Here is a 19,313-nt window from a genome sequence, read left to right on the forward strand (position 1 = left end):
TTCTTAGAGGTGATAACATATTCCTTGCGGCTTGTTGTGTCTGTGTTTTATTGTTAATAGAAACATCAAAGTGCCCTACATGTCTCTGTTTGGATTGACTCACTTCTCTGCACCAGACACACAGGGCGGGGATGTGGACAAGTGGCCCCAGCACATTCCCACCCTCTCCCTGCAGGTCCCGTGAGGCAGCAGCATCCTCTCTTGTCTGCTGTGGACCCAGGGCCCAGCTCAGGGCCTCCATCAACACTCCCTGAGACCCCACCCTTGGTAAGTGGCCGCCCATGTCATGATCAAGACAAGGACTTAGAAGGCAACCCCAAATTTTGATCTTAGAGGATTTGTTTTTTTCCAGCAGTGAGACTGATTTTGTGTTTGTGTGAATGTTGCCTGTTTGTCCAACATCCATGGAGCCAGCGGTTCACATGTCATTCCCCATACGGCCACCAGAGGGAGGGATGTCACTGCTTCTGAGAAACACTGTTCCATTCCAAAGTGGTCCTTCCCAAATTAGCCCTCCTCAGAACATGGTTTAGAAAGTGAGGATTCTTTTTTTTTTTTTTTTACATTTTTATTGATTCATAATCATTTTACAGTGTTGTGTCAAATTCCAGTGTTCAGTACAATTTTTCAGTCATACATGGACATATACACACTCATTGTCACATTTTTTTTCTCTGTGATTTATCATAATATTTTGTGTATATTTCCCTGTGCTATACAGTGTAATCTTGTTTATCTGTTCTACAATTTTGAAATCCCAGTCTATCCCTTCCCACCCTCTACCCCGCCCCCCCCCACCCCGGTAAACACAAGTCTGTATTCTCTGTCCATGAGTCCATTTCTGTCCTGTATTTATGCTTTGTTTTTGTTTGTTTGTTTGTTTTTGTTTTTTAGATTCCACATATGAGCGATCTCATATGGTATTTTTCAGAAAGTGAGGATTCTTTTAAGCTATAGAGGTTTGGTTTTTTCCTTCAATCTCGTTTCAGGTCTAATCTCGATACACCTTCATTCACAAACAGAAATTGAGCCACTGAGTGGAAGTTGTCACTTGGGATACACAGACGTGTGTTATTCTGTGTCCAGCCCCCATCTGTGTCCACCTCTGTCCCTTCCTCTCTCCCTCCAAACGTCTGCGTTTGTAAATATCTATTTAAATAAAAGACTTTGACAATCAGTGCAATGTACAAGAGATATTGTAATTCATGTTGCCTTGTGTGCGTGTGATGTAGATTTGGGTAGAAAGCGGTCTGCTCACAGGACAGTGGGGTTGTCCCTGAATCCCTAGGAGACAATTGAAGCGGGGCAGTAGGTCTCAGTGGGAGTCACTTCAGTGGAAAATTCTTCTCAGCACAGCCAAGTTGGGTCCACACTGTCTTGTATCTTCCGAGCACTGATTCTGCTTTCCCCTGGGGAGCTCTGCTAAAATCCTTTGTATCCTTAAGGATCATAAGGGTCAGAATAAAAACAGTGATGATAGGATCCATGTGAGTGGGACAGGCTGTGATTTTGATTACCTGATCCTTTGCCTACAACAGCCTTCCTTTTATTATATTTTAACCTATGCTCAGCCACGTGGGAGTCGTGTCCTCGCTGAGGTTTTGAGCATATTAAAGGCGTCTGGCCCAGCACATGGCTGAGTAGACATGCTTGCACTGCTGAATGAGGGGAAATAGGGCAGGTCTGAAAATGTATTTGAAACAGGGACTTCCTGGAGCTGTCCCCACAGCAGGTCATCTTACATAGGCACCTTCTTCAGCTGTCAGGCCCTTTACAGCTGTAGACTTTCTCAAGGGTGTGTCTTTGGAAAATCATCTCTTAGCTGTGGGTAATGGAAGAAGTATAATAATGAGCCATAATGTGTTTCCTTAGCATTCTGGGACACGAGGTTACTTTGTGGTAAGTGTAGCTCTTCAAAATCAGAGCCACCCTCTGACTTTGTGCCCCTGTGTTTCTAGAAGCGCCCAAGGGTCCAGGCCTCTCAATAAGTAGGTCACATCAAAGTCAGAGCAAGTGTGGGGTGAATGCCGTTTCCCTCTTGGGAGATGCACCTCCACCTTTACAGGAGGAATGGCTGTGGAGGGCAGGTACAGTGCCATTTTTGGATCACCTGTGTCCCCAGGGGCCCCTTGCAAGGGGCCACATTTGTTTTGGCAACCTCCTTTCAATTAGCCGTGTTCAGGGCAAATATAATATCTTGACAAAGAATGTTCCAATTCAATGTAAATAGACTTTCTCTACAAAGCCACAGGATGCAATGAAATTATTTAATCTAGAAAGAACTCAGTGAGTTGGAAAAAAATTGGTGTGTATTAAAGTGACCATCTCCTTCCCCGACAACTCAGTTAGCTCCTTTTTAATGTGCAGGCAGCACTGTCCACCTGGGCTGTTGGCTGTGAAGCTGTTTGTTATTTCAGGAGCGCCTGTCCTGTCCCCCTGCCCTGCACTGACCCATGAGCATTGTGCTCAGGGATAAGACGGCGACCCCAACAGCAGCTAGGCATTGGAATTCATTGAGAGGCACTTTACAAAGACAGATTTCCAGGCTCTGGCTCCTCAGTAGATCTGAGGAGTAGCCCAGGCATCTGCATTTTCCTGTGCAGGCAGGCCAAACACTGTGGAACAGTGTTTGGGCATGATCAAGTAGTGTTGTGGACACTGTTGTCGTGCAGTCTCTTGCAGGGATCCAGGCTCGGCCACTCCTTCCTGTGGGCTCCCTGGCCATGAAACTTGCAGCCTCGGTTTACTTTTCTAGAAAAGGAATACATCATATATGGTCTGCTTAGGACCTGGGCAGCTTGTGGGGATCAAGGGTTATGATATGAGTAACATAAGAAAACAGCTAACATTTATTAACTATTGACCATGTTCTGGGCACCAGATGAAGCACTTTGCCTGCATAACTCAGTCTTCATAAAAAAAAATTGTATGAGGGAGTTACTTTCATCTCTGTGACTTCTGTTTTAAAGATGAGTGAGCTGAGACCAGGGAGGTTAGGCAATTTGTCTAAAGTCACTGAGCTTGGGACATGAGCTCAGGCATGAGAGCAGGGCCCAGGCTCCTCTCCAGTTTCACCTGTGAAACCTGATAAGTGCTGGGCACCAGTGACAGTGGTGCGGGATCCAGCTTTCCTGCCCCGCCCCCTCTGAAACCATCAGGATGTGAGATCTAAGCCTGAGGGACCTGACAGCAGGAGACTTGAACACTAAACATGGCTGGCCAGTGCCCTTCTGCAGGAGAACAAGGAGCAGATGGTCCTCATCTGACCCTCCCCTCCCTGCCTGCTGTCAGGGATGTGGAAGTTTGAACCAGTTTCTTCTGATGGGCAGGAAGGAAAACACAATGACAATAACAAGTCCAGCTGGGGCACAGGCTGCCATGTTGAATTGCCAAGGTCAGAAGCCAAAAGTATTGAGAAGAATTCTTAAAACAATAGCCCTTCACACTTGTATGTTTGACAAGGAGAAGAGGATGCATTTATTGAGCACAAACTCTATGCAAAACCCTTCTGAACTGTCATTTATTTTAATCCTCACAGTGAAGCAGGGTTTCTTTCTGAGCCCATTCTACAAGTGAGAACCCTGGGTCTCAGAAATGCTCATTAAGGTCTTCAGGGGCCAGCAAGCAATGGACAGGGGATCTTATTCAGAGGGGCCTAGCTCCAAAGTGTTGCCCTTCCTGTGCCACAGCGCCCTACACAGGGCACTTCACCTCCATCATGATGGCCGGCTTTGACAAGGCTCTTACCTCACAACCAACTCCTGGATACTCTTTCCATACAACTTAAGATCTTGAAGATGAAGCTCTCTGTCTCATAACAGGAACAGGGCATCCTAGAGCATGTGGGAAGGCTAAAAAGACTGAGTTAAAAGGTGGTTCAATCTCATGATAAGGGGATGCCCACTTCAGTTATCAGTCAGACCAAGATGAAAAGTCACAATTAACCGACCACTACTTAGTACCAAGAAATTGCTCATAAATGACATGAGTAAAGTGTCATCACCACCTTGCCAGATTGGGTTGTATTATCCCATTACGGACGCAGAACCTCAAGGTCAATGAAGGTGAAGGGAAAGAGGGAGGTGGGAGTGCTATTCCCCCCTGCCCATCCCCTGCAGCCTGGGCCTGCCCCTTCCTTGCCCAAATCCTCTCCCACCTGCGGACTGATAGGCTCGTTCCACCTGCTCAGGTTTATCCTTTCAGCATTAGGCCAGTAATTGCCATTGACACACAAATTCAGTAGGAAAGGCTGATGCTTAAACCCTTATCATGTGTTTCCACTTTGGAGCTAGGATGGATCAATTAAGGTATGGTTAGTTTTGATTCAGGAAGGCAAGCAGGCTGGAGAGGGGAAGAGGCAGTGCCAGGCTAGAAGGTAAAAAGAGCCAAAATGGGAACTTGGGATTCAACATAGCTTTAGATATGACACGAAAACACAAGCAAGAACAGAAAAAAGAAATAAACTTTACCAAAATTAAATGATTTTTCTGCTTCAAAGGACATTCTCAAGAAAGTAATGGACAATCCACAGAATGAGAGAATAATTTTTACAAATCATATTTATGAAAAGTCTTTTATCTAGAATATATAATTGCTAATACATGTTGCTCCAAAGAAGACAATACAAATGGCTAAAAAGCATATGAGAGAAGCTCAATATCAGGGAAGCACAATCCAAAACCACAAGGAGATGCCACTTTACAACCATGAGGATGACTGTCATCAAAAGACAGATGGTAATAGGTGTTGGCTATAATTTAGAGATAACCTGAAACCCTCATAGTCTACTAGTGGAAATATATAAAATCGTGCAGCCACTTGGGAAACAGTCGGGCAGTTCCTAAAAAGGCCAATCATAGAGTTTCCTTATAAGCCAGCCGTGACGATCTCAGGCAGATAGCTGTGAGAAGTGAAAATATAGATCCCCACAAAACTGGTATACACATGTTCACAGCAAAATTATTCCTAATAGAAAAAAATGAATACAAATTAGGTGAACACCTGTTCACACACCTGTCTATCCTAAGGGAGCAGCCCCGCCCCTGGGCCACAGGAGCCAATCGGCGCGCTCGCTGCCCGGCCCCGCCCCGGAGCCCTCCTAGGCCGGGCCCCTCCCTCCGCCACCCGCCCTCCGTTGGCCAGGCAGGCGAGCGGCTGCTGGCAGTTGGTCCGAGCGGCGGGCGGTTCCGCCACTCAGCAGCTCTCCCGAGGCGGCGGTTGCTGCGGCTGCAGCGGCTGCGGCCGCGCGGTCCCTCCGGGAGGCGCAGCGTGGGCCGAGCGGCGGCCGCGAAGCATTGAGCTCAGCGCGTGCGGCGGCGGCGGCGGCGGGCGCGGGCCCCGAGCTGGTCGCCGCACGGCCGCGCTCCAGCAACCTCACGGGCGAGGGCTCCTCCGGCATGATGTGGTGAGTGTCCGCGCCCCGCGTGCCCCCCGCGCTCCCCCGCCCAGCCTCCTCCCTGACCTAGTGTGATTTGTTATTATCATAGAGACTACTTGCCATGTGCCAGGAACTCTGCAGGGTTTTACTCTGCAGCTCAGAAAAGACCATCCCTGTTCCTTAGATGAGGAAGCAGAAGCTCAGAGAAGTCAGCCTGGGCGGTAAGTAGGAGGGAAGGATGAAAACTCACATTTCCTTTTTTATTTACTTACTTCTTTGTTTGCACTTGACACAAAACTTAAGAGGTATTTAGAAATCTGCAGTGAAAAATTTATCTCCATCTTTGTCTCAAGTCATTGTGCCTCCCTCCCTAGCACAGCGCTTCCCTAGGTCTGTGTGTGTGTACTCAAATACACACGCGTGAGCTTGCTTTTACTCAGAGCAATACTCATGTCACTGTTCTCACTTTGCTTTCGTGAGCTAACAGTACCGTGTGTTGGAACTATGGCCTCTTAATACATGAAGAACCACAATTTTCCATTAAATGTATGTATCATAAATATATGTAACCAATCTGCTAAGGGAGGGACATTTAAGTTGTTGGCAATGTCTGCTGTTACCGACAACGCTACAGTAAGTCCTTATGCATCAAGAAAAGAGTCTACCTGCAGTGTTCGCTCCCCACAGCTTTACCATGAAGACCATGAGGCTGTGAGCAGAGCTGTGACACCTGGGCTTTGGGAATCAGACCTGGTCAACCCCCTACTCACCAGCCATATGTCCTGGAACAAGTCCCTTTAATTCTCAGAGCCATAATTTTCTTGTCTGTAAAACAAGGATAGCATGAACACGTCTCGAAGGGTTGCTGTATTAATGATGAAGTGAGCTGGTGCAGTTAAGGCTCTTACACAGTGCCCAGCTCAGAGTGAGGGCTGGACAAATGTGAGCTGTTACTCACTGACATCTGGACTACCTGGCTCATCTGGGAAGTTCAAGTCCTGACTCTGCCTTGGAGTCTGGGTCTGGGATTTGTCCTCAGGTCACAATTATTCTTTGTGCATCAGTTTCTTTCCTTTTGTAGCTGGTCAGTGAGTCTGGACACAGGCAAAAGGGCCCTCTGGAGATGAAGACCCCAAATGTGTCCTCAGGTCTCTTGCCTGGGCATAAAGAACAGGACCTAAAGGCACCACCTGAGGTAGCAAGGTATGGCTCCCAAAGATTTCTGGGGGTTCTTCAATCATCAGTGAGGCCTCTAAGGCCTGCCTGGCCCATAGCTCCAGCCACACCCATGGCCATTGCCACAGTCCAACCATATGCTCTTTCTCCGCTGCATTGCCCCCAGGCCTTCCAGCATGTTTTGCCTTCTGCTGGGACGCTCTTCCTACCCTCCTCCCCGCAGTGACTTTCGCTGATCTACCTCCTACTAGACCTTTAGACTCTTGCTTACATGCCACCTCCTCCAGGAAGCCCTCCCTAACCACCAAGCCACAAACTGTGCAATCACCACCAAGAATAAGATCAGCCCAGTGGCCATGGCAGAGTGGAGCAGTATCAGGGAGGAATGTCGGGCAACTGGGTGCAGACAAAGATGGTCTAGCATCGGGATCCATGTGCATGCAGTGCCACAACCTAGACTGAAGACACCCAGGAAGGAGGACAACATCTGCCCTCAGGACAGAGTGAGGTTTCAGCAGGAGACTATCTTTATGTCATCTGGATAGGGAAGGGCCTCTTAAATGTGACAGGAAATAGAGCTATGTGTCTAAAAGATGAATAAATTTGACAACAATACAGTACAGAATTACTGTGAATTAAGACAAATCACTCAAAGAAGATATTTAACCTACTTAACTTACAAAAGAAAGAGCTCAATCATAAAAACAGGCAAAAAATTAATAACTTTAAACAGGTGTTTCATAAGCGAGCAAACAAAAATAATGTATAAATATATGAAAAGATGCTCAACCTCCCTCACTTTTTATCATGGCAACGTAAATTGAAATCAGAGTAAGACACCATTCCGCGTGAAAATCTTAAAAGTAAAAACAACAACAGGTGTTGGTGAGGTTGGGGAGTTTCGAGAACTCTTGTACACTGCAGACAGCTGTCAAAATAGGTAGTAATGCTTTGGAAAACAGTTTGGGATAAACTAATAAAGTGAAACATGCAAAGACCCAACAGTCCAGCAATTCTGCTCCTTGAGAGAGACCCTCAAAAACTTCTTGAACACGAACACAGAAAGACAAGAATCTACTTATCAGCATCATTTGTAATAGCAAAAGCCTGGGAACAACTCAAATGCCCACAGTGACAAAATGGATAATAAATCAGGTGATGAATTTGCAGGAATAAAAATGATTGAATACACCCACCGGCATCAAATGAACAGATCTCAAAGACCTAATGTTGAATAAAAAAAACATCACCAAAGGGTACAGAAGTGTAACTCCACATATTTAAGGTTCACCAAGAGGCCAAGCCAAGCAATAGGTATGTTAGGATCCATACTTGTATGATAAACTATAAAGAAAAGCAAGAACTGTTTATAACACAATCAAGGTAGTGGTTATGCCCCCTCGGTAGGGGAGGACATAATAGGATTAGGACCCACAAGGGCTCTTTTACATGTTTTAAACTGGTTTGGGTTCATGGGAGTTCACTTTACTATCATTGTTTTAATTAGACATAAACATTGTAAGCGTGTGTAAATTTTAAGCTTTTTAAAATAATTTGAAAACAAGCGTGGATAGAAAATGGGTGCACATTTAGATCCCCAAGCTTTTACTTCTGTGGGATCCCAGCTGCCAACTCAACCCAGGCCTATAAGCTGGCTCAGAGGCCAAGAGGGACCACCACACTCCAGAGCCCTGAGGGTCCTGCCTTCCCATCCCAGCACTGTTCAGCTTTAACCAAGATACTCCACCCATCTGTTCCTTCATCTAAAATGAGTGCCTAGCAAAATAATTGTGCCTGGTAGGGTCTCAGTGAATATTTGTTGAATGAATGAGTCAGTGATTTCTAAGAGCCCATCATAAATATGCCCCTCATCCAAATGTGTTCACCAGGGAGAAATTGTGGCTGTAGTTTCTAGCACACCCTCCCCAGCACACCCATAAATATCCCAGAATTTGAAGCAGCAAGTCAGAAAGTTCTCTCTTCTGTTCAATCCAAACTTTTGGTATTTTAATGTTACATATTTTCTCTCCCAAATGTCAGCTTCTCTTTTATTTTTCCTTTCACTGTCACAACAAGCATACAAGTATTTTCAATGGAATTTTACCAAATGGCACATCTTGCATTTTGTAAACCATATACAAACTCCTCTCCCACCCCTCTGCCAAGTTCTGTCTTAGAACTTGCTTTTGCTTCTCTGGCCCTTGGCTCTTGACTCACGTGCCCAATCCTCAGGCTCCACTCATGGCAGGACATTCCCCTGTTTAAAGGGAGGTTGAGGGGCAAATGAGGGAGGATCAGTCCTCACCCTGCAAGGGTGAGAACTTACATATGACATTCACTAAAGTGACTGATTGCACCAACATAGGGCATGCCAAGTCCATTCCAGACATCTCCTTGGCATCAACTCTACCCAGCTGGGGACAGGAGAAGAAAGCTGGAGCCAGCAAGCCCCAGATTGCAGAAGTAGGACAGTGCCTTGGCTAAGTTCATGAGCATCAAGGTCAAAAAGAATCTCTCTGAGCTTCATGCTCTTCACTTGTAAAATGTGGCAATAATCCTACCTCAGAGAGTTATAGAATGGCTTAAATAAAATAAAACATGCAAAGATACTTGCAGATCAATATCAAAAAAGTCACTATATCCCCCAAACCACTTCTGTTCGACTTTGGAATGAATGAAACATTCTTTACACTCAATTTGCTTTTTAACTAGGCTCATCACAGCTAGTGTTGGAGTGGTAGGGTGAAGGAAGGGCCTCAAGGAATCAGGGAGACACCATCTGTTTTGGGCGTTTCAGCAATATAAATCTATCCACAGCCCTCGGACAGACGAGTGCCAACCAAGCTGAGGAGCACCCAAACCCTTCATTCTTGGGGCTGCACCAAACACCATACCACTTTGATTCACCTAACATGTTGAAAATGAGCCAGAGGTTGGATTGTGCATGAGCTGCATGGCCAAAACAAGTAAGAGGAGTTGGGAATGGTTAAAGGCTTACACACAATGTTTTGGGGTAGAAACCTGGTCTCAAAGGTTCTCAAGTCAGGGGGCCAATGACCAGGGCAGGCGAAGACAGGAGGTCCTGCACAGATCCCTATGAAAGAACACTGGCCTCCAGAACGTCTAAAGCCAAATGGATCAGCACCGTGGACAGAGGCAGCCAAGTGTAAGGCAGCTCAGAGAGGCTTTAATTGCCCCCATCTTACAGATCAGACTCATCAAACAGAGCAGGTTGCTGCCAGCTTCTCCCCTGCACCATGATCCTTCTTAGAGCAATCCCAGCTCTTTCTACTGCTGAGCCCACATGCATCCTCAGAATCCTTTCCAACACAGCATTCAAGGCTTGAAAAATTGCCTGCTGTGTCTACCATAGAAAAGCCATTGGTCATCCTGTGTCTTTATAGAATCACTAATAAAGGCCAGTCTTGTTGAAAACTAACTTCAACCCCATGAAGGTAGCAAGGTCTCCATGTTAGAAAAGAAAAGCATAACTTTTGGTTTGATTGGAGGTTCTGGGTGGGAGAGGAGAGGAGAGGGGCAGGGGAGAGTATCAGCAGAATGAAACATCTGTTTCCTAGCTCACCTCCCCGACCTCAGAGGTAAAGACTATGCAGTACCCTTGTATATCTCCATTTTCTTGTGCAAAAACTTGTTTGAAAAGTCTATGTCCTCATAAATGAATTGGATCATTCACACAGTGACAATTTTTTAGGGCCTACTCTGTGTAGGCCACCATGCTCATCAGCAGGGACGCAGCAGGGACATAGCAGTGAACAGCCCATGGCCTGCTGTCCTGGAGCTCACAGTCTGAGTGGGAGTAAGTGTCCATCAAGGATCAGCCCTCGGAGTGTGTCGGAACAAACTGAGAGCAGGCTGAGGGAAGGAGATGTGTGTCTATGAGAGCATGTAACCAAGGAACCAGCTTTGTGGGAGAGGGAGGAGTCTGCAGGCAAGTGGAGATCAGGGTGTCCTTCTTGGAGGACTGGATCTTAGAGACAAGGGGAGAAAGCAATGTAATAAGAAGAGAAGAGTGAGTTTGAGCAAGTGCCATCAGGCGTCATTCAGTCTGCAAAAATAACAGGAGCCCAGATGGGGTGGGCAGGCTGTAAGCTGATACCTGCCTCCTATGGCTGAAGGTTCCCCTCAAAGCCACCTCAAGGCCTTAGGAAGAGCCAAGGCTTGAAGATTTTCTATACATCAGAGAAGAAGGGTTGGAAAAGAGCCAGGAGAAGAGAGGTGGGAAGGGCCTACAGACACTGGACCACAGCACCCATCCAGCCCTGGCAGTGTCTACACCTCCCCAAGGGACCCAGCCTCAGAGCACCCACGAAGTCAGGGTTGAGCCCCTGGGGTTCTCAGGGGAAGGTTGGGCCCATGAGAGATGCTGTGAGACAATCTCCAACTCCTCCCCTGGGCCAGGGGTTGAATGGGGGTGGGAGAAAGAGGCCAGGTCCTGGACAGAGTCCAGTTCAATTGCCCAGAGCCTCCCTTGTCCCCATCACCACCTCATCTTTATTTGAGCACAGTAACTGTTTGCTCTTTCAATTCCTCCTGGAAGACTCCAAACAGCGTATTTGCTCAATAGCTGAGGACAACATTCCCATCTTAGGGACGCAGAGTATTTAGGCAAATGCAAACATATGCTGATTTCTCTTCTTAGTCGCATTCTTGGCAAAGGAATTCTTTCTCCAAGAGAGAAAAACAGGACTTTTGAGAGTCCACCCCTTGCTATCGTGGCCCCAGTTATGTGGCTGCTGACGCTCCCCAGTCCTCCACACCCTTTAAAGACATGTAATATGGGTAGCTTTGGCTATAAAAGGGTAGCATGGGGATACTTGTAAGGGACCTGCTCCGCATCTGACTGTGGTGGTGATGAATCCACATGTGACAAACTGCACAGGAGTGAAAATACACACCCAAGTGCATGAAAGCTGGTGAACATGAACACGGCCTATGGACAAGGTCAAATCCTGCTTAGGGCATGGAATGACAGTTAGGCAAGGTGTTGGGGCAACAGGATCTCTACATTACTTCTCATAATTGCATGTGAATCTCAATTATCTCATAACATGGAAACTGTTTTATTTTGGGACCAGAATTGATCTGTTTTCACAGAGCAACCGTAAGAAAACCTGAAGCAATTCCTTCAAAGTCCATTTTTCTGGTTTCCTAACAAGCAAATTATGATTTTATTTTTTCATAGGGAAAGTCTTCAGAGAAGCCATGTCTAGCCGTGCCCAGTGTCCCTAGACCCACACAACCCCAGCCTGGCTCCATGACATTCAGGGTGTCCCTCCCCCTGACCTTTGCCCCAGCCTGAGACTCTGAAACTGAGAACAGCTCAGGGCAGAGGTAGGCAAGGAGGTGGGAAGGCCAGGAGGGCATCCATTGAGAGGGGCATTCTTTGCAGAGGAGGCTTCTGGGAGGACCCATGCTGGTCAGCCTCCACCGCTGCCTAGGTGGATCCCTGCCAGCAGTTTATTAATATTTTATTGAAAACTCTAAGATGATTCAAACTTCAGCTGACATGATAAGGATTTGTTGCTAGACAACTTTAGTGACTGCCTACAGATCTGGTTTCAGAGCTCCTCCCCCACTCACAAAGCTCAATGGTGGGCCCTACCACTCAGAGGCCCACTCAGCTCAGACCACCAACTGCCATCCACACCCAGCCCCCTCCATTAACACTCAGCTGCCAAGGGTGATGGTCCAGCTCCTACATCTCCCAGTGCCCAGCTGTGCTCCCACTGGAGCCCCAGAGCAGCTCGTGGCCCCAACTCACCATACGCGCTATCGTAGAACATGATGAACTTCTGCCAGCACAGCTCTGTCACCAGCCTGAGCATGACATCGTTGGGGCACACGGGTGGTCTGGAGGCCAGTGTGTAGGCCTCACCATCTGGGCTGGGGTTCAGGTGGCAGGCGATACGCAGAGACCCCTCTGGGTTGTGCTGGACAAAGAGGTGTGGGACCTGCATCACATCTGTGAGGGACTGCAGGGTGTTGGCAGACACACAGCCGGTGGACGTGACCAAGGCCAAAATCCCCTGGGTCATGAGGTCACAGGCTGGAAAGAGAGGGGAGAGAGAGAGGGAAGGGGTCAACATGGGTACGATGCTGCCCTGGCTTCAATTTGTGCAGCTCATGCCAAGCAGCTCACGTCCAGGTTTCCAAGAAACGCTGCCTCCCTCCAGAGCCCAAGAACCCATGGAGGGCCAGGCCAGAGGCTCTCACAGGCACAGTCTCACTGATGCCCTTTGTGATCCTGCCAGCAAGATGTTCTTGTGTCCAGTCAACTGATGGGAAAACAGAAGTCAAGAGAGGTACAAATCACCTGTCCTAGGCTACTCAAGCAGGAAGAGTAGAACAGAGATCCAAGCCACGTCTGCTTGAGACACCCATCAGGGCTACTGAATTAGCATCCTGTTTCCCACCTGGGCTATGAGCCCCTTAAGAGGTGTGAACTCATTTTGTTGATCCATGTATCCCTCAAGGCCAAGCCACAGGCCAAGAATGTTCTGTGTGCTCTACAGCTGTCTGTTGAACTAAACTGACTGGGGCTGAACGGAATGAATTACTGTGGAAAGTCAGGGAGACACCCACGAAGACCCAAAGTATAGGCAAAAATAAAACAGAAACCCTAGGTTTCCTGGCCAAGTCCACTTGATTCACATGATAAAAATACTAGATCAAACCCTCGATGAAGCGTTTGGTTGCAGAAGCCTAGGATTTTTCAAAAGCCACTTGACAATAACAAAGGAAGATGCTCCCGCAGCTGGGGCGGTAACCGCAGGTGGAGAGAAGGAACAAGACCAGGAGCCAGCGGGTTTCCAGGGTGGCTGCACTCAGGGCTCACCTTTTGAAGTCATCCAGTAACCGTGAGTTCCAGTAACACCTTTTTAGCCACACACTTCATGCCTTTTTTGAGACATCGGACCAATTAATAGAAAGATATACCTCCCAACACTGCAACCCACTGCACCAGTTTTGAAGCAAACATTTATTAATGATGCTTTATGTGATGGCAGGAATGTGGGAAAGCAGATGCAGTTTCAAAACTCAGCCTGTGAATGTCAGCAGGCCATCTGCTGCCGACGGCAGACTTCTGAACAACTTTGACGATGTGGTTCTTTCGGCTGAGAGCACTTGGGTTTGTGTAATGCCTCAGACAAGGCTGGGAGAAGGAGCTGAAGGGCAGGGGCAGTGACCCGAAGGAGCAAGGTGGTGTGAGGCTGGGCAGATGTGGGCAGAGGCAGACACCTCCAGCTCGCAAACCCCGAAGGCCAGCTGCCCCTACGCAAGGACCTTCACCTTGAACACTCTTGAGCTGCAGCAGGACGATAATTCAAATGCCCACAATTCTCCCTGCTGAATCCTCAGCCTCCAAACACAAGGCAGGGGAAGGGGGCGGTTAAACAACAGGTTTTCTGAAGTCTCTCTTTTAAATTTTTTATTTTATTTTGTTTTATTTTATTACTGAAGTATACGATTTATAATGTTGGGTAGTTTCAGGTGTATAGCAAAGTGATTCAGTTATATATATATATAAAATATAATTATATATGTAATCTTTATATATATAATATAATTATATATGTTTTATTTTATATATATTCTTTTTCTGATTCTTTTCCAGTATAGGTTATTATAAGATACTGAATATAGTCCCCTGTGCTATACAGTAGGTCTTTTGCTGTTTACTTATTTTATATAAAGTAATGTGTATATGTTAATCCCAAACTCCTAATTTATCCCTTCCCATCTTTTCCTCTTTGGTAGCCATAGTTTGTTTTCTACATCTATGAGTCTGTTTCTGGCCTGTCTTGAAAATCACGCAGCCTCCCAAAATGCTCTGGCCCCTCCTATTCAGGCTCCACACAGACAAGTTCACTCCTGAACTGAAATCCAATCGTGTTGTGCTCCTGTTTAAAGCCCTCTGGTGGCTTCCAAGGGCCTTGGGCATAGAGTGAATCTCCTTAGGGCAATCTTGCAGGCTCCCTGATGCCTGCAGCCCTCACAAAGCCCTGCCCACTTTGTTCCAGCCAACTGCCCACCTTTCGGCCCCTCAAACTCATCACGTTTCCCATGGCCTCCTGTAGCTTCATATCCACTCTTGCTTGAAGACTCAGACTGCACCCCCAGGCTGGCTTAGGACCCTTTGTCATGTGCTTTGTCTGCATCCCATTGTTCCCCCATCAACACACTGTGCACTGCCTGTGTAACTGTCTCTCCCACTGGACCTCAGGCTCCAGGGGGACAAGGGGACATGCCCATTCTGCTCCCCACCCTTTTCCAGACACACCATATGCCTGGCACACAGCAGTCCAGCATGATCGGAAAATCACTTTGGGCTTCTATCCAAACTATGAATATGGCTTGAGATCCCAAAACATTCAGAGGATGCTTATTCAGACTCTTGATATATTGCTAATGATCTAAAAGATGCAGAGAGGTGAGTAATATAAAAGGGTTCCATTTGCTTTAAAGCACATGCAGCCTCTAGAACTATGTCTGAAGATACTACAGTAACATGGGAAAGTACTTGTCATAAAAGTTATGTGCAAGTCATACAAAACTGTACGTATTTTATGATATCAATGAAATCAAACTTAACATGCATGAAAGACCAGGAGGAAATACTGCAAAATGTTAAAGGTAGCTGCATTTTTCCTTCTTTTCTACATTTTGCTAAAATTTCATGTTGTAAACAGGTCATTCTTTTTTACAAAAGGAAAATAATCTTCTGGGCAAGTATGAAGCTATGTAGGAGGACAGACTATTCTGTGAGACTTTTCTCTGTGCCAAACGCTCCGGCAGGTACTCTATATATGAATTCCCATTACTTGCATGACATCCCTGTACAGCAGGCATCGCTGTGTCTATTTTCCAGATAACACGATGTGAGGCTGCACAACAGATAAGGGCTGTAATGAGACGCCTTCCAGTCTAAAAATGCTTCCGAGAGTTGACGAAGGGACAAAACCAGGACACGACATGTTATGCCCACCAGGATTACAACTAGGTAGAAAGCATGCTTTTGAAAAAGGCAAGAGAAAACACTAAAGGCCAAGGTCTGGGATGGCGAATGGATTTTTCTATCTTCTCTTTTACCTGTTCTCTTTAATGTTAATACATTGCATTCACGCCTTTAAAAAGTCATCTGATGGAATACACTTTATAGCACTGGAGTATAACACTGTCCAGGAACTCCAGACTTCGGTCGCAGCCCAGGATGCCCGCGAGAGCTCTCATCACAACATCATTGGGTCCCGGCTCCCTGTGATCCACCCCACCTGGCTCCCTCCCACCTGACTTCTGAAGGCAAGCCCCGTCCCCACTTCATATATGCTGGGTTCTGACATTGCTGAACATCTCTGGGCCTCAATTTCCCCATATGGGCACACATCCCACTGCTGACCATGGATGGACTGGTTTCCTCCCTCTGGGGTATTTCATACATACACTCAGCATCCCGCTAAGTGCAAATCCCTGCACTGAGCACTGGAGAGGCAAAGGGCAGGATGAACACGCACCCCAACTGAGGAGTTTAGGATCCACCTAAGAGACAGGCCCCCACAACTCAGCCTTGGAGGAAGGTAAGAGGAAGCTCTCTGGGACCCAGAAGAGGGTGAACTCATGTAGGGTGAGCATCAGGGGCTCAAAGCAAGAGAAGGATTTAGATCAAGATACGGGGGGCGGTGCAAGTGAGGGGTGCTGTGTGACAAAGACACAGGGGCTGGGCAGCAGGAACATGCTCAGGGAATAGGCGGTTGCCTGACTGGTCTTCCTGCTCCAGCCCCACTGGCACTCAGAGAACCAGCTTCACCGCCTCACCAGGGGCAGCAGAAGGAGCACTAGAACCTTACAGACAGAAGTTCCGACATCTCCTCCGGTCAGCAGCCATGTCTCCTTCCCAAGCCCCTATTTTCTGTTCATTGAGGATACAAATTACCCAGCAGAGCTATGGGAGCACTGACTTAGAACGTGGACCACAAGGGCCAACCTTGTGCTATGTGCAAGAAAGATGCCAAATAAGTATCAGTCCCCGACCCCTTTCCTTGGGCATCCCTGGCCCCCCATCAAAGTCCCCACACAAATCATGCCCAGGATCCCAAGAAACAGCAGTCACAACTGAGAGCAGCCTCATTCCTGCTGCTGACCAGCCCTCCCCATGGAGGTGGGCACCCTGCCCTGCCCCTGGTACGGCCACCTGGGGCACCACGTAAGCTCATCAAGTCTCCAACCTCCTCCATGAACCGGGTGGGTAATTAAGGCTGGAAGCCTCTCCCAGGCGCTGATGGAGAGGCCTGATGCAAGTCAATTTCTAATCCACTGTGAATGACCTGCTAATTGGGTCACTGTTGAAATGATGGTTATTTAGAGGCTCCTAACATAAAAATAATGAGATCAAAATACATCAGATCAAAGCCACATCAGCTACTAGCTTAAACAAGGTTTTGTGCGCTCACTCCCAGGACAGGACATCACGCAACTCATGCCCTAGTTCTGGAGAGAGATGCAGAACCCCATTTCCAGAGCCCAGTGGCCTGGGTCTGAATCAAGGCCCTGCCACGTACATGCTGTGTGATCTTGGGCAAGGGACTGACCCTCTCTGGGCCTTTGTGTTTTTTCTATCAGATAAAGATGACGGCACCCACTTCATAGAGCTGTTGTGTACATTCTGTGAAAGGTCTTTATGTGTGAAGAGCCACTCAGCGCTGCCTGGTGCATAGCAGGAATATAGAAGTCAACCCTGTTACTAGCCTCTCCAGCTTAGAGGTTTTTTTGCAGCTCACTGGAAGATAGCAGCCTTTGTTATAATTCTTTGCCTACAGTGTCATACAGTCATAAAGCTGATCTCTCTCTTGACGATAACAATGCAGGCTTGATGGACTGATAAGAGCTCACCAAGAATGGCTCATCAGCTGGGAAAGTAAGAAGTAGAGATGAAAGCAACAAGCAGCTTCGAGCCCCTTGACCCGAGCCTGGTGGTCGAGAAAAGTAATGGCTCCCCAGGACTCAAGAACAGGCCGCCCAGACTCAGGGTTGAGCCCAGACAAGAGGATCCAGGGGGCTCGGCCAGCTCTCTCAGACAGCCCCACAATCACCTCCCTGCCAGCTTCTCCTGAGATGTCAGCGTCCTGCTGATCGAGGATGCTCCAGACCCACGACTCTCAGGGGTGGACGTGCCAGGCCTAGCACTGGCCCCATCTCAGGACAAACGAGGTCTCCCTAATTCTTACCCAGGTGAGCTTTCTGATCCCCTGGTGAGAAAACTGAAGCAAAGAGAGGGCTGACCGTCTGGCTAGGGCCACACAACCAGAGAATGAGTAGCAATGAGAGCATCAGAACCAGATACCAGGTACCTGTATAGCCAGTCCCAGAAAGAGATGGTGGCCAGCAGAGGACAGAGCCTGGAATTCCATGGCTGACTCTACCCAGCCCTTCCCTGGTAGAAACTCCTGGGGCAGATCCACTGCCTAATGCCGGCCCCATAGAAGGAACCAGCAGGCACGAACAAGGCCTCCCTCTGCTAAAGGCAAATCCTTGTCAAGTCAGTCAGTGCCCACAGGTGGGCTCTGGAGATAACAGAGTTGCTCCCAGACATTGAGGTCACCCTGGGGACCCCTACTGATCCATCTTCTCCATGTCCATGGGCATTCCTGGAAAATCTTCAGGCTAAGACTGGGGGAAGCCACACCCCCAGAAGACTTGTGCAGGAAAAGATGCACAATTCCTAGTGCCATCACCTGGTGATGATGCTGGCCACGGCCATCCCAGCCCTGCCCTCCACCACATCCCCTGAATGCATCATGCCTCGAGCACATCCACATCTACTACTCCTGAAAGAGCTGACAGGGTCCCAGATTACCCCTGCAGCCCCTGCTCCACTGAGGCCACAAACCCTCTCAACCTCATGTGCTAACTGGCCTCTGGGTAACCCCTTAAAGAATGACAGGACTTTTCCAGATGGACAACGCAAGAAAGGGCACTCAGCCTGGGTAAAAGCAGCCTGGTAGAGGTGCCCGCATGTCAGAGAAGCACACTGGCAAGGCCCTGCTGATTTCAGCAGGCGGCAAGCAGAAGAGAGAGCCAGGATCTGGGCAGTCCCGAGCTCACCTCTGTCCTTCCAGAAAGAATCACCTCTCCCTGCGGGGGCCCAGCAGGCCAGCCCCAGGCCTTCCAGCACCTCTGCTGCCCTACAACTCAGGCTCTGGGTACCACCACCTTGCTAGCTACTCCAATAATCTTAACACCCAGGAGCACTCACCCTTTCCCGAGCCACCTTCATTATCTGGGCCCTTCCATTCCTCCTTTAAGCTGGCACCAGCTTTATTAATATTTGAATTCTAATGGTGAATCCTTTAAATTAAGGTAGCATTTATAAATACTTTATAGTCAATGAATAATTGACTAAATTTAGTATTGTCATAACTCATAGTAAATTATTGATCTATGGAGAATAAATATTTTTCATGTTTTATTAAGACATTTAAGAGGTAAACAAAACCATCAAATGGGGGGAGACGGGTGGCAGCACCACACAAAGGCAAGTGCGAGTGCTTGGGCCCTGCAGGCCCTTGAGCCCCACGCCCCTCACCATCAAAAGGCCCCCAGTGGGGAGGGTCACCAAGACTCTGCCTCCCTCCCGAGCACAGGATAGACTTGACAAGCATCCTGTCCTGCAGACCTTTTGCTTAAATGACTCTCCCGCCAGCACCCTCCTGCCTTCACTCCCGGCTCCCTGCTCAGTTTGGTT

At 47.8% G+C, this 19,313-nt stretch overlaps 1 long non-coding RNA gene across 4 annotated transcripts; it reads left to right on the forward strand.

Moving 5' to 3' along the window:
* The first annotated feature begins 5,357 nt into the window (after nucleotides 1–5,357).
* LOC140699130 (uncharacterized) lies at nucleotides 5,358–19,037 on the forward strand. 4 transcript variants are annotated; one of them, XR_012077138.1, is made up of 4 exons: nucleotides 5,358–5,404; nucleotides 5,487–5,598; nucleotides 6,459–6,580; nucleotides 6,841–7,170. It is a non-coding gene; the product is annotated as an uncharacterized lncRNA (long non-coding RNA). The 4 variants fall into 4 exon arrangements; XR_012077136.1 differs by lacking the exons at nucleotides 5,358–5,404; nucleotides 6,841–7,170 and adding an exon at nucleotides 17,437–19,037 and having other exon boundaries at nucleotides 5,414–5,598; XR_012077137.1 differs by lacking the exons at nucleotides 5,358–5,404; nucleotides 6,841–7,170 and adding an exon at nucleotides 15,444–15,719 and having other exon boundaries at nucleotides 5,414–5,598.
* The last annotated feature ends 276 nt before the right edge of the window (nucleotides 19,038–19,313 follow it).

Source organism: Vicugna pacos, chromosome 11, assembly GCF_048564905.1.
Source record: "Vicugna pacos chromosome 11, VicPac4, whole genome shotgun sequence".
Taxonomy (NCBI): domain Eukaryota; kingdom Metazoa; phylum Chordata; class Mammalia; order Artiodactyla; family Camelidae; genus Vicugna; species Vicugna pacos.